This window comes from Mytilus galloprovincialis, chromosome 7 (assembly GCF_965363235.1).
Source record: "Mytilus galloprovincialis chromosome 7, xbMytGall1.hap1.1, whole genome shotgun sequence".
In the NCBI taxonomy this organism is placed as follows: Eukaryota; Metazoa; Mollusca; class Bivalvia; order Mytilida; family Mytilidae; genus Mytilus; species Mytilus galloprovincialis.
The window spans coordinates 92,258,231-92,273,200 of NC_134844.1; the positions used below are offsets into that span (position 1 = coordinate 92,258,231).

At 35.4% G+C, this 14,970-nt stretch overlaps 1 pseudogene; it reads right to left on the minus strand.

Annotated features, from left to right (window-relative positions):
• Window positions 1-6,261: 6,261 nt before the first annotated feature.
• The window catches only part of LOC143084317 (RUN domain-containing protein 1-like), a 37,864-nt pseudogene continuing 29,155 nt past the window's right edge, over window positions 6,262-14,970 (minus strand).

A 14,970-nucleotide genomic window follows, 5' to 3' on the forward strand; every position in this document is an offset into this window, starting at 1 on the left:
CCAACCAAAAAAAAAAAAAAAAACAATATCTAGAGGTCAACATATGCTATAAATTAATACATAAATTAATGCACGAGTGTGTACAGTACATGTAACCTGTATGTCAAGTTTTAAATTGCAGAGTCTTTAATTTTAAAAGCCGTAAAAAACAGTCCGTAATCACTTTTCTTGGGATGTTTCTCACTTAGAAAGAGACGTATTTATGATTCACATGATTTTATTTCCGAAAACACTATTACCAATTTTTAGTTAGCTCTTTACAAGCAATATTTATGGATCAGTTTACCAAATGAAATAAAAAAGAGTAATACACATGTATCTTTTAAAACAAAATGTTACAAATTTTTCATCAATTGTGCAAATTAATATGCTTTTTCATTATTATTTAAATACAATTGTATATTGTGTATAATATAACTTTATAATACTCTATGTACTTATAAATATGTTATTATTATTTTGAGGACTCTCAGGAAGATTAGTTGGATCATCCTCTTGAAATAAAGATTATTTATTTATTTATTTACAAGATTGATCGTTTATATAAATATACAGTGTTAATTTCCATTGTTTAACGCAAGCGTACATTTTAGATAAACAAATTGAATGAAAACTACGCCGCTTCCTTATTTGTGCATTGTGATTTAAAATTCGTATGTATCATTACTTTCATTTCTTCACAACTATGTCTAGTATTGTTCTTATCGTACTATTGCAAATATTTAATTTCATGACTGTATCATGTGTTTCCATCAGTTTACCATAGAACTATCACATGGTTAGGTTTGAAATTAATGGTAAACCCTAGTTTTCAGTGCTTACCGTTTTAATTTATTGACATTACTGCACGACTCGATTCTCAATTGATAGTGGAAAGATAATCTTTGCAAAGAATCCTGTTAAACTTTTGTGAAAGACGTTTTTAATTTTGCAGTGTTGCGAGAGTTTATGTTCTATTTTGAAGGCAATTGTATTGACCTGCAATACAAGTACCGTTCCATTGAGTTTAGTTATATGTCTTGTGTTTCTGTCCCTGACCTAGGTTTTCTATTTTTGGCATATGTAGTGCATCATGACATAAAACATTGTTATGTGTACCATGATGAACGTTCGTACATGACTGCTGTGTATATTTTTTACATGGAACTATTGACCAGAACATGACTTTTTGACTCTTGACCTATGCACGTTGGGTGTGTCATCGGGATACAGTGTGTATATTACCTTGACCTCAAAATATAATTTTCAATGACCTTGCTTCTGAATATGTGGCATGTAGATGTATTGTCATAAGATGGTGATTGGTATGATTACCTTGACGACAAGTCAGGAGTCTCTGTTTTTGTTGATCTTGTATGTTTTTAATTGTAAGTTCAGTTTTATGTTTTAGAGTTTGAACTAGTACACACTTTGTTTAGGGCCATCTGAAGCCCGCCTTCGGTCGATGTTTTTTTTACGCTTTCTTGAAGACCCATTGGTGGCCTTCGACTGCTTTCTGCTCTTTTGTCATGTCACTGTCTCTTTTACACATTCCACATTTTCATTCTCAATTTTTAAGAATGTTAGGTTCAAATGAAAACTAAATCATTTAGTTTCCGTGAAAAATTTAAGTGGGTCTCATTGGGGTCTAAGCGTGACGCGGGATTGCTGACTTTTTGTAAGCGGTCCACGTGAAAGTCAAATTATTGTGCCGTGAAAACGGGAATTGAAGTCTAGCGGGACACGGGAATTTACAAAACAATGAGAATTGCTAACGTACATAGTGTAAGCGGGATACGGGAATCTGACAAAACCGTAAGCGGGATCCGGGATCAGAACCCCCAACGAGACCCCCATTAGAGAGAACATTTACTGCTTTGATAGATAATGCAAAATGTTGTAATCATTTTACCTTAGATTTCATTTCATTTCATGGACATGCAGATATGGATAGTCTGTTTTACATCTTAAAAATTCACATAGAAGGTATACGCATATCAATAAACTGAACTCAATGCCAAGAACCTTTAAAGTACACTTAGACAGATAGCTCAATCTAGTGAAACACTTTGTTATGCTGGTCACATGTAACTTGAAATATCGTTGTCTGTTACCAAACTGCACCGAGATCCTGAAAAATATGCAAGTTAACTCTAGAAGTAGAATTCAATGGAAGTAAATAAGCTGTTTACTTAAATAAATGAAAAATATGTCTATGGGCCACAGATGCCCCTGCTTGTGAAAAAACATCCGTAAACTTCCACATATAGATGCAGGATTCACGTTATTTTGACCGTTTTGTGACCATAAGCATTATGTATAAGTTTCAAAATATTTGGTTAAAGTAAACTAAAGTTGAAGAACGGTAACAACAGATTTAACATTTTTTCTATCTTAAGGCTCCGTGTTGACATTTGTATCATTGGTACTCGTACCACATCTTCTTACATCTGATGACTCATGAACAGTAAAAGTGACGCCACCCAATATCGAACTTCATAGATCTGTGTTATGGGGTAATAAGCATTGCGTATAAGGTTTATAACGTTTGATTGAGTAAAACTTATTTAAGAGAACGGAAACGTAAATTCAGCATTTTCTATGTTTTTATAGGGACACGAATTCTCATAAACGGTAAAAGTGACGCTACCAAATTTCAAATTTTATTTTGTTTTGTGTGGTAATAAGCATTGTCCCAGGTTAGGGGGATGGTGGGGATCCCGCCTTATTCGGTATGTATGTGTCTGTCGCATTTCAGGAACCTGTAATTCAGTGTTTGTCGTTTGTTTATGTGTTACATATTTGTTTTTCGTTCATTTTTTGTTCATAAATTTGTCCGTTTCTATTCTCGTTTGAATTGTTTTACATTTTCATTTCGGTGCCTTTTATAGGTGACTATGAGGTATGACCTTTGCTCATTGTTGAAGACCGTATTGTGACCTATAGTTGTTAATTCCTGTGTCATCTGATCTCTTGTGGAAAGTTCTCATTGGCACTCAAGCCATATTAGGTAAAGGGTGGGGATCCCGTTAACAAATTTAACCCCGCCTTATTCTGTATGTATGTGCCTGTCCCAAGTCAGGAGCATGTAATTCAGTGATTGTCGTTTGTTTACGTGTTACATACATTGTATTTGTTTTTTGTACATAAATTAGGCCGTTAGTTCTCTCGTTTGAATTGTTTTACATTGTCATTTCGTAGCCTTAAAATCTGACTATTGTGTATGGACTTTGCTCATTGTTGAAGGCCGTATGGTGACCTATAGTTGTTAATTTCTGAAACATTTGGTCTCTTGTGGAGAGTTCTCATTGACACTCATGCTACATTTTCTTTTTTATATTGTGTTTTAAGTTTTGTTGTATTTCTAATATTGGTTGAGGCAAACTAAAGTTAGGAGAACGGGACTTATTTTTTTGGGATGTTCGGGAAGGACGGACTAGGGTAACACCTTATGCCTCTCCACTATGGCACCAACACAGAAGTTCTGACTATTGTGCTGGTAAGACTCATCCCACTAGCGCTGTCATTAAAACACACACACACACACAATTTTATTATAAAAATATTTAATCTTAATTTTGATTTCTTTTTTTTTTGGAGGGGGGGGGGGGGGGGGCGAATGATTATATACATCCCCTTCACAAGGAGTCTCAAATTTGACAAATTTATTGTACATATACATTTTTGTAATATTTTATAGCTTATTTTTCAACAAATTAAAACTTACAAACTTAAATTGATCATCTCTTTCTTTTTATATGACTTTGAACATTTTGTTTTGAACAAAACGATTTGTTACATATACTTCACATGTATTTCTATCAAATCTGGCATTAATACAAAGCCAATTAAATAAAATTCAGTCGAACTTGAAAATAAATATGCAATCATTCAAATATATATGCAAGTCGTTAACTGGTCAAGAGGCTAGATGCACATATCGTCGGCCAATTGAACGACATATCGTTTTAAAACTTCTAGAATTTTAACGGAAATAAGGGATGAGTAAAGAAAAATAAATGAAAACAGAACGACTGAATTAAATAAAAGGATGTTCGATATACTGTATATTTCGGTTTATTTTTAAAATCTATACGATGCTTTATTTTTATCTACTTTCCTAATGAAAATAATTAAAAGAGAAGATAAATACCTTACAGCTTCCTTTACCGCCGATGCTGAAATGTTTAATGTTATAAAACAATTTTAGCGTCTTTGACCTACTTTATCTTTTTATTCGGATACTTGCGGTTATCTTCTCCAAGTTCAACGGGAACATTAGAATGATCTAGAATAGAACCCAGATGGAACCACTAAATTGGGTTGCTATAACCAAACAACCCGGATGTTGAACCAGTTACCATGGTTTCGAACCAAAGAACCAAGGTTCAGAACCAAAAAACCCAGATGGAACCAAGGTTTAGAACCAGAGTGCCCGGATAGAACCTTATTTGCATTCAGAATTCTCTTGACTTTTTATACCTTCAACGTATTTTCCAAATCATTTATTTATTTAGTATATTTATATATAATTTTACAAGATTGATCGTTTATATATATATACAGTGTTAATTTCCATTGTTTAACCCAAGCGTACATTTTAGATAAATAAATTGAATGAAAACTACGGTTCCTAATTTGTGCATTGGGATTAAAAATTCGATATGTATCATTACTTTCTTTTGTTTACAACTCTGTCTTGTATTGTTCTGGTCGTACTATTTCAAATATTCAATTTCATCACTGTATCATGTGTTTCCATAAGTTTACCATAGTACTATCACATGGTTGGGTTAAACATTAATGGTAAACCCTAGTTTTTAGTTTTTAATGTCTAATCTTACCGTTTTAATTTATTGACATAATTGCACGACTCTATTCTCAATTATATGTGGTAAGATAATCGTTGCAAAGAATCCTGCTCAAACTTTAGTGAAAGACGGGTTTAACTTTGCATTGTTGCGAGAGTATATATATTCTTTGTTGAAGGCAATTGTAGTGACCTGCAATACAAGTACCATTCAATTGAGTTTAGTTATATGTCTTGTGTTTCTGTCTCAGTCCTAGGTTTTCTATATTTTGCATGTGTAGTGCATCATGACAAGACATTGTTACGTGTACCATGATGAGCTTTCGTGCAAGACTGCTGTGTGTATTTTTTTACATGGAACATTTGATCAGACTTTGACTTTTTGACTCCTGACCTACATGTATGCACGTTGGGTGAGTCATCATGTTGCAGTGTGTTCCTCGGTATATTTCCTTCACCTTAAAATATAATTTTCAATAGACCTTGCTTCTGAATATTTGGCATGTAGATGTATTGTCATAAGATGATGAGTCTATTGGCACGAGAAACTTCATGTGAGCTTGACCTTTGCCCTTAAGGTAAAACTTGTATTTTTTGTTTGAATTAAATGGAGAATTAACTGTATGATTGGCACTCGTACCACATCTTCTTAGATATATTGTTAGTTTTGTGTACCACGATGACCCTTTTCTCAAAATCCGCTTTGTGTGTTTTTTTGACCAGACTATGACTTTTTGACTCTTGACTTTTGCATATTGGATGTGTCTCTTGGTATGATTACCTTGAGGTCAAGTCAGGAGTCTCTGGTTTTTGTTAGTCTTGTATGTTTTTAATTGTAAGTTTATTTTATGATTTGGAGTTTGAACTGGTACACATTTTGTTAAGGGCCATCTGAAGGGATTTTCTCGCTTTGTTGAAGATATAAAAAAAGATGTGGTATGATTGCCAATGAGACAACTATCCACAAAAGACCAAAATGACACAGACATTGACAACTATAGGTCACCGTACGGCCTTCAAAAATGAGCAAAGCCCATACCGCATAGTCAGCTATGAGGACCCATTAGTGGCCTTTGACTGATTTCTGCTCTTTTGACATGGTTACTGTCTGTTTTACACATTCCACATTTCCATTCTCAATTTTTAAGAATGTTTGGTTCAGATGAAACGAAATCCTTTAATTTCCGTGAATAAAAAGTAAGAAAATTTACTGATTCAGTAGCATCGTGTGCTGACAGTTGTGATAGATAATGCAAAATGTTTCAATCATTTTACCTTAGATTTCATTTCATGGACATGTAGGTATGGATAGTCTGCTTTTACATCATAAAAATTCACACAGAAGGTATACGCATATCAATAAACTGAACTCAATGCTAAGAACCTATAAAGTACACTTAGACAGAGAGCTCAATCTAGTGAAACACTTTGTTAAGTTGGTCAAATTTAACTTGAAATATCACTGTTTGTTACTAAACTGCACCAAGATCCTGAAAAAAAATGTGCAAGTTAGGTCTATTTAAAGAACTTCAAGAATCTAATGGAAGTAATAAGCTGATTACTGAAATAAATGTAGAATATGTCTATTAACCACAGATGCCCCTGCTTGTGAAAACTAGAGGCTCTAAAGAGCCTGTGTCGCTCACCTTGGTCCATGTGAATATTAAACAATGGACACAGATGGATTCATGAAAAAATTGTGTTTTGGTGATGGTGATGTGTTTGTAGATCTTACTTTACTAAACATTCTTGCTGCTTACAATTATCTCTATCTATAACAGTACTTTCTGTGGAAAATGTTATTGAAAATCTTAAAATTTTAAGAAAATTGTTAAAAATTGACTATGAAGGGCAATAACTCCTTAGGGGGTCAATTCACTATTTTGGTCATCCTGACTTATTTTTAGTTCTTACTTTGCTGTACATTATTGCTGTTTACAGTTTATCTCTATCTATAATAATATTCAAGATAATAACTAAAAAACAGCAAAATTTCCTCAAAATTACCAATTCAGGGGCAGCAACCCAACAAAAGGTTGTCTGATTCATCTGAAAATTTCAGGGCAGATAGATCTTGACCTGATAAACAATATAACCCCCATGTCAGATTTGCTCTAAATGCTTTGGTTTTTGAGTTATAAGCCAAAAACTGCATTTGACCCCTATGTTCTATTTTTAGCAATGGCGACCATGTTTGTTGATAGATCATAACTTCGGATACAATTTACAAACTAGATACCCTAAGGAACATTCATTTAAAGATTGGAAGTATTTGGCCCAGTAGTTTCAGAGGAGAAGATTTTTGTAAAAGATTACTAAGATTTACGAAAAATGGTTAAAAATTGACTATAAAGGGCAATAACTCCTAAAGGGGTCAACTGACCATTTCCGTCATGTTGACTTTTTTGTAAATCTTACTTTGCTGAACATTATTCCTGTTTACAGTTTATCTCTATCTATAATAATATTCAAGATAATAACCAAAAACAGCAAAATTTCCTTAAAATTACCAATTCAGGGGCAGCAACCCAACAACGGGTTGTCTGATTCATCTGAAAATTTCAGGGCAGATAGATCTTGACCTGATAAACAATATTACCCCATGTCAGATTTGCTCTAAATGCTTTGGTTTTTGAGTTATAAGCCAAAAACTGCATTTGACCCCTATGTTCTATTTTTAGCAATGGCGACCATGTTTGTTGATAGATCAAAACTTCGGATACAATTTATAAATAAGATACCCTAAGGAACATTCAGTTAAAGTTTGAAAGTATTTGGCCCAGTAGTTTCAGAGGAGAAGATGCTTGAAATAGTTTACGACGACAGACGACAGACGACGGACGACGACGGACGCCAAGTGATGGCATAAGCTCACTTGTCCCTTCGGGGCAGGTGAGCTAAAAATCTATACGATGCTTTATTTTTATCTAGTTTTCTCATCAAAATAATTAAAATGAGAAGATAAATACCTTATAGCTTCCTTTACCGTCGATGCTAAAATATTTAATGTTATAAAATAATTTTAGCGTCTTTGACCTACTTTACCTTTTTATACGGAGACTTGCGGTTATCTTCTGTTATGTTCAACAGGAACATTAGAATGATCTAGAATAGAACCCAGATGGAACCAATGGTTATAATTTGGCCAGTTTCCAATGTAAAATTATAAAAATAAAAAGTATTTACCTTAAATTATAAGCTTCATATTTCCACGATGTATTTATGAATGAAATATTCTGTTTAAGGTTATAAAATAAGTTTAGCGTCTTTGACCTACTTTATCTTTTTATTCGGATACTTGCGGATAATCTTCTCAAAGTTGAACGGGAAAATAAGAATGTTCTAGAAAAGAACCCAGATGGAACCAAGAAGTCGGGTTGCTAGAACCAAACAACCCGGATGTTGAACCAGTTGCCATGGTTTCGAACCAAAGAACCAAGGTTCAGAACCAAAAAAAAACAAGGTTTAGAACCAGAGTGCACGGGTTGAACCCAATTGCATTCAGAATTCTCAAGACTTTTTATACCTTCAACGTATTTTCCAAATCATTTATTTATTTAGTATATTTATATATAATTTATTTTATACATCTGAAAAATTTCGCCGGTAATTTGCAACGATTACGTCTAAAAAGTCTGCCATCGACGTCGTGCACTATAGCGCTAACGTTGGGGTTACAAAGGGGAGACGCAATTTTTAGGATAAATCGCGTTTACCATAGAATCTAGCATGGTGACATATATTTTTTTTATTTCAGATTTGGAGAAAGCATGACAAAATGCAGTTCATGCAGAAAAATGATGAAAATGACATTTTCAGAAACACTTTATTTCTATATTTTATGGATTAACAAGAACTCACAAATAGTGTTGACTGGCTAGTTATTACAGTCCCTAATGGACCTTGAGATGAGGTAATTAAAAAAAATATTAGTCCCCCATACAATTGTGGATGCTGTGATTTTAAAAATGGATATAAATGAACAATAAGAACTGATTTATCATGTTTATAGAGCTGATGTGATGAGAAAAGAAATATGTAGATTTGACCTGAAATAAATTATTAGAAAGGACAATTTTTTTATTGAATTTTATGATCAGAATTTTAGGATTATTTCATGAGGAGAATGACATTTTACACCATCTTCCAGGGTCCAGCAATTTACGAAAAAAGTAATCTCACTTGCCACCCCGAAAATTTAACCAGACATGTATAAATGTATCAGCTTTGATATGAATGAGCCATCATACATGTTCAAGAAACGGATATGGACTGAGCAATAGAGGAAAACGTTACCATTACCGCCTATGGAGAATTAATTGTAAATGTTTACCCAGTAACTATTTAGACCACTTAGCTACCAAGGCTCCTACCCTTTACCAAGAACAACCTGTTACATACCTCCATAAGTCCATGTTCTATCAAATCTCTAATGACCATTGAAAGATCTCTTCTCACAGTCTGGGTAAGCAAAGCACTGCTTTGTTCTTGACACTGTACAATAAAAAACAAATGAAAGTTTTTAATGACCTTGTCTGACTATACAGTCTTTGCATGGTTGGTAAAATAAACAAGATAAATAAGCTAACTGATATAAGGGTTATTCCAGAAATAAATGTAAGGTGTTGGGGGGGGGGGGGGGGGGGGGGGGGCTTAATTATGTATACTGGTTAACATTTCACACTTTGCTTCAAAGATCATTTTGTTAAAATTTTATATTCATTTAAATGTTTTGTGCAGTGGATGTGAAGTATTTACAAACAATTTTTTTTGCAAATGTATACTTCACATTAAGCTATACATAAAATGGGATAAAATATTATTTTACTAATTCAACACATTTACAAAATCTTCAGACTGATAATTTCTATTCTCAGCACAGTCGAGAGATATGACAAATTATCGCTAAAAACTATGGGTGCAAATGCCCGTTGCCGATAAAATTAACATCGCCATAGGTAAAACAGCCAAATAACAGATTATCATTGGTCATTGCAACTCAAATGCTCTTATCACTCTTGCTGTACCCAGTCTAGTGAGAAAATCAATCGTAGTGGAGATGACCAATGATAATTAATAATTATAGGTCAGTTTATTCATTCTTACCTCCACTGAATCGCTGCCATATTCACTGAACCTGTCGTCTTTCTCCTGATTTTTTCCTCCTCTACGGCTGCCTCTAATACTTTGTTTATAGCAACCTCTAACCTAGCTCGTAAGTCTCTACAAATAGAAACATCAAACTAAAATCAAGTCCATATTTCTCTATTCCGTAGATTTTTTTCATAATGCTTGATTAAGAAGTATTGACTTGGTTAATATAAGTTAACTCATACATATTCTTTAAACATTTGTTTTCATTATCAATAACTCAAGTTGGCTCTTACACAAGGAGTTTTAAATCATAATCTACAAATTGTTTTTTTTTCATCTATTACAAACCTTATCAGTAAAAAAATTTGTAAAGGTTCCGCGGAACCCAGTGTCTCACCTACTTTTGCTGTTTATCACACACTCATCAAAAATGATGAAAAAAATCAATAAAATTATTCCTCTCGATACTATCTTTTGATTGTCAGAAGCTTCTGTCCAAGTTTGGTAAAAATTCAGGCTAGTTTAAGAATCTTAAAAATGTTTTAAATACTTTAACTGCAGACTGTATGTAATGTTAACTGGAAGAAAAACTAAGTCCATTTATAAGTAAAATACGGGAAAAATGGAATTTTATTTTTACAAAATTTACTTCTGAATACTATCTTCTGATCATAAACAAGCTTCTGGCCAAGTTTCTTACAATTCCAGGATAGTTTAAGAAAGTTATTAAAATTTTAAAAACTTTAACCACAGAGTGAATGTAATGTTTCCTGGCAGAAAAAACTAAGTCCATTTATAAGTAAAATACGGAAAAAATGGAATTTTATTTTTACAAAATTTACTTCTGGATACTATCTCCTGATCATAAACAAGCTTCTGGCCAAGTTTTGTACATTTCCAGGATAGTTTAAGAAAGTTATGAAAATTTTAAAAACTTTAACCACAGAGTGAATGTAATGTTTCCTGGCAGAAAAAACTAAGTCCATTTATAAGTAAAATACGGAAAAAATGGAATTTTATTTTTACAAAATTTACTTCTGGATACTATCTTATGAACATAAACAAGCTTCTGTCCAAGTTTTGTACAATTCAAGGATAGTTAAGAAAGTTATTAAAATTTCAAAAACTTTAACCACAGAGAGAATATTTGTGGACGCCGCCGCTGACGGAATGTAGGATCGCTATGTCTCACTTTTTCGACTAAAGTCGAAGGCTCGACAATGAACATTTTTATATATCTACATTTTATAGATCCTTTGAGAGATTTCGAGTGGATTTAGAGAGGATTTGAGTGGATTTTGAGTGAATTTTTGTGTTTACTTCCTGTAATACTTACCCCCAATGATTGCCTTTTGTGGTTTTCTTCAGTAAGTTTCTTTGGAAGTCCCTCCCACCACCACATCCAAACTGACTAAATACCTACCCCCAATGATTGCCTTTTGTGGTTTTCTTCAGTAAGTTTCTCTGGAAGTCCCTCCCACCACATCCAAACTGACTAAATACCTACCCCCAATGATTGCCTTTTGTGGTTTTCTTCAGTAAGTTTCTCTTGAAGTCCCTCCCACCACATCCAAACTGACTAAATACCTACCCTCAATGATTGCCTTTTGTTGTTTTCTTCAGTAAGTTTCTCTGGAAGTCCCTCCCACTACATCCAAACTGACTAAATACCTACCCCCAATGATTGCCTTTTGTTGTTTTCTTCAGTAAGTTTCTCTGGAAGTCCCTCCCACCACATACAAACTGACTAAATACCTACCCCCAATGATTGCCTTTTGTTGTTTTTCTCAGTAAGTTTCTCTTGAAGTCCCTCCCATCACATCCAAACTGACTAAATACCTACCCTCAATGATTGCCTTTTGTTGTTTTCTTCAGTAAGTTTCTCTGGAAGTCCCTCCCACCACATCCAAACTGACTAAATACCTACCCTCAATGATTGCCTTTTGTTGTTTTCTTCAGTAAGTTTTTCTGGAAGTCCCTCCCACCACCACATCCAAACTGACTAAATACCTACCCCCAATGATTGCCTTTTGTTGTTTTCTTCAGTAAGTTTCTCTTGAAGTCCCTCCCACCACATCCAAACTGACTAAATACCTACCCTAATGATTGCCTTTTGTTGTTTTCTTCAGTAAGTTTCTCTGGAAGTCCCCCCTCCCACTACATCCAAACTGACTAAATACCTACCCCCAATGATTGCCTTTTGTTGTTTTCTTCAGTAAGTTTCTCTTGAAGTCCCTCCCACCACATCCAAAGTGACTAAATACCTACCCCCAATGATTGCCTTTTGTTGTTTTCTTCAGTAAGTTTCTCTGGAAGTCCCTCCCACCACATCCAAACTGACTAAATACCTACCCCCAATGATTGCCTTTTGTGGTTTTCTTCAGTAAGTTTCTCTGGAAGTTCCTCCCACCACATCCAAACTGACTAAATACCTACCCCAAATGATTGACTTTTGTTGTTTTCTTCAGTAAGTTTCTCTGGAAGTCACTCCCACCACATCCAAACTGACTAAATACCTACCCCCAATGATTGCCTTTTGTTGTTTTCTTCAGTAAGTTTCTCTGAAAGTCCCTCCCATCACCACATCCAAACTGACTAAATACCTACCCCCAATGATTGCCTTTTGTGGTTTTCTTCAGTAAGTTTCTCTGGAAGTTCCTCCCACCACATCCAAACTGACTAAATACCTACCCCAAATGATTGACTTTTGTTGTTTTCTTCAGTAAGTTTCTCTGGAAGTCACTCCCACCACATCCAAACTGACTAAATACCTACCCCCAATGATTGCCTTTTGTTGTTTTCTTCAGTAAGTTTCTCTGAAAGTCCCTCCCACCACCACATCCAAACTGACTAAATACCTACCCTCAATGATTGCCTTTGTTGTTTTCTTCAGTAAGTTTCTCTGGAAGTCCCTCCCACCACATCCAAACTGACTAAATACCTACCCCCAATGATTGCCTTTTGTTGTTTTCTTTAGTAAGTTTTTCTGGAAGTCCCTCCCACCACATCCAAACTGACTAAATACCTACCCCCAATGATTGCCTTTTGTTGTTTTCTTCAGTAAGTTTCTCTGGAAGTCCCTCCCACCACATCCAAACTGACTAAATACCTACCCCCAATGATTGCCTTTTGTTGTTTTCTTCAGTAAGTTTCTCTGGAAGTCCCTCCCACCACATCCAAACTGACTAAATACCTACCCTAATGATTGCCTTTTGTTGTTTTCTTCAGTAAGTTTCTCTGGAAGTCCCCCCTCCCACTACATCCAAACTGACTAAATACCTACCCCCAATGATTGCCTTTTGTGGTTTTCTTCAGTAAGTTTCTCTTGAAGTCCCTCCCACCACATCCAAAGTGACTAAATACCTACCCCCAATGATTGCCTTTTGTTGTTTTCTTCAGTAAGTTTCTCTGGAAGTCCCTCCCACCACATCCAAACTGACTAAATACCTACCCCCAATGATTGCCTTTTGTGGTTTTCTTCAGTAAGTTTCTCTGGAAGTTCCTCCCACCACATCCAAACTGACTAAATACCTACCCCAAATGATTGACTTTTGTTGTTTTCTTCAGTAAGTTTCTCTGGAAGTCACTCCCACCACATCCAAACTGACTAAATACCTACCCCCAATGATTGCCTTTTGTTGTTTTCTTCAGTAAGTTTCTCTGAAAGTCCCTCCCATCACCACATCCAAACTGACTAAATACCTACCCCCAATGATTGCCTTTTGTGGTTTTCTTCAGTAAGTTTCTCTGGAAGTCCCCCCTCCCACTACATCCAAACTGACTAAATACCTACCCCCAATGATTGCCTTTTGTTGTTTTCTTCAGTAAGTTTCTCTTGAAGTCCCTCCCACCACATCCAAAGTGACTAAATACCTACCCCCAATGATTGCCTTTTGTTGTTTTCTTCAGTAAGTTTCTCTTGAAGTCCCTCCCACCACATCCAAAGTGACTAAATACCTACCCCCAATGATTGCCTTTTGTTGTTTTCTTCAGTAAGTTTCTCTGGAAGTCCCTCCCACCACATCCAAACTGACTAAATACCTACCCCCAATGATTGCCTTTTGTGGTTTTCTTCAGTAAGTTTCTCTGGAAGTTCCTCCCACCACATCCAAACTGACTAAATACCTACCCCAAATGATTGACTTTTGTTGTTTTCTTCAGTAAGTTTCTCTGGAAGTCACTCCCACCACATCCAAACTGACTTAATACCTACCCCCAATGATTGCCTTTTGTTGTTTTCTTCAGTAAGTTTCTCTTGAAGTCCCTCCCACCACATCCAAAGTGACTAAATACCTACCCCCAATGATTGCCTTTTGTTGTTTTCTTCAGTAAGTTTCTCTTGAAGTCCCTCCCACCACATCCAAAGTGACTAAATACCTACCCCCAATGATTGCCTTTTGTTGTTTTCTTCAGTAAGTTTCTCTGGAAGTCCCTCCCACCACATCCAAACTGACTAAATACCTACCCCCAATGATTGCCTTTTGTGGTTTTCTTCAGTAAGTTTCTCTGGAAGTTCCTCCCACCACATCCAAACTGACTAAATACCTACCCCAAATGATTGACTTTTGTTGTTTTCTTCAGTAAGTTTCTCTGGAAGTCACTCCCACCACATCCAAACTGACTAAATACCTACCCCAAATGATTGACTTTTGTTGTTTTCTTCAGTAAGTTTCTCTGGAAGTCACTCCCACCACATCCAAACTGACTTAATACCTACCCCCAATGATTGCTTTTTGTTGTTTTCTTCAGTAAGTTTCTCTGGAAGTCCCTCCCACCACATCCAAACTGACTAAATACCTACCCCCAATGATTGCCTTTTGTTGTTTTCTTCAGTAAGTTTCTCTGAAAGTCCCTCCCATCACCACATCCAAACTGACTAAATACCTACCCCCAATGATTGCCTTTTGTGGTTTTCTTCAGTAAGTTTCTCTGGAAGTTCCTCCCACCACATCCAAACTGACTAAATACCTACCCCAAATGATTGACTTTTGTTGTTTTCTTCAGTAAGTTTCTCTGGAAGTCACTCCCACCACATCCAAACTGACTAAATACCTACCCCCAATGATTGCCTTTTGTTGTTTTCTTCA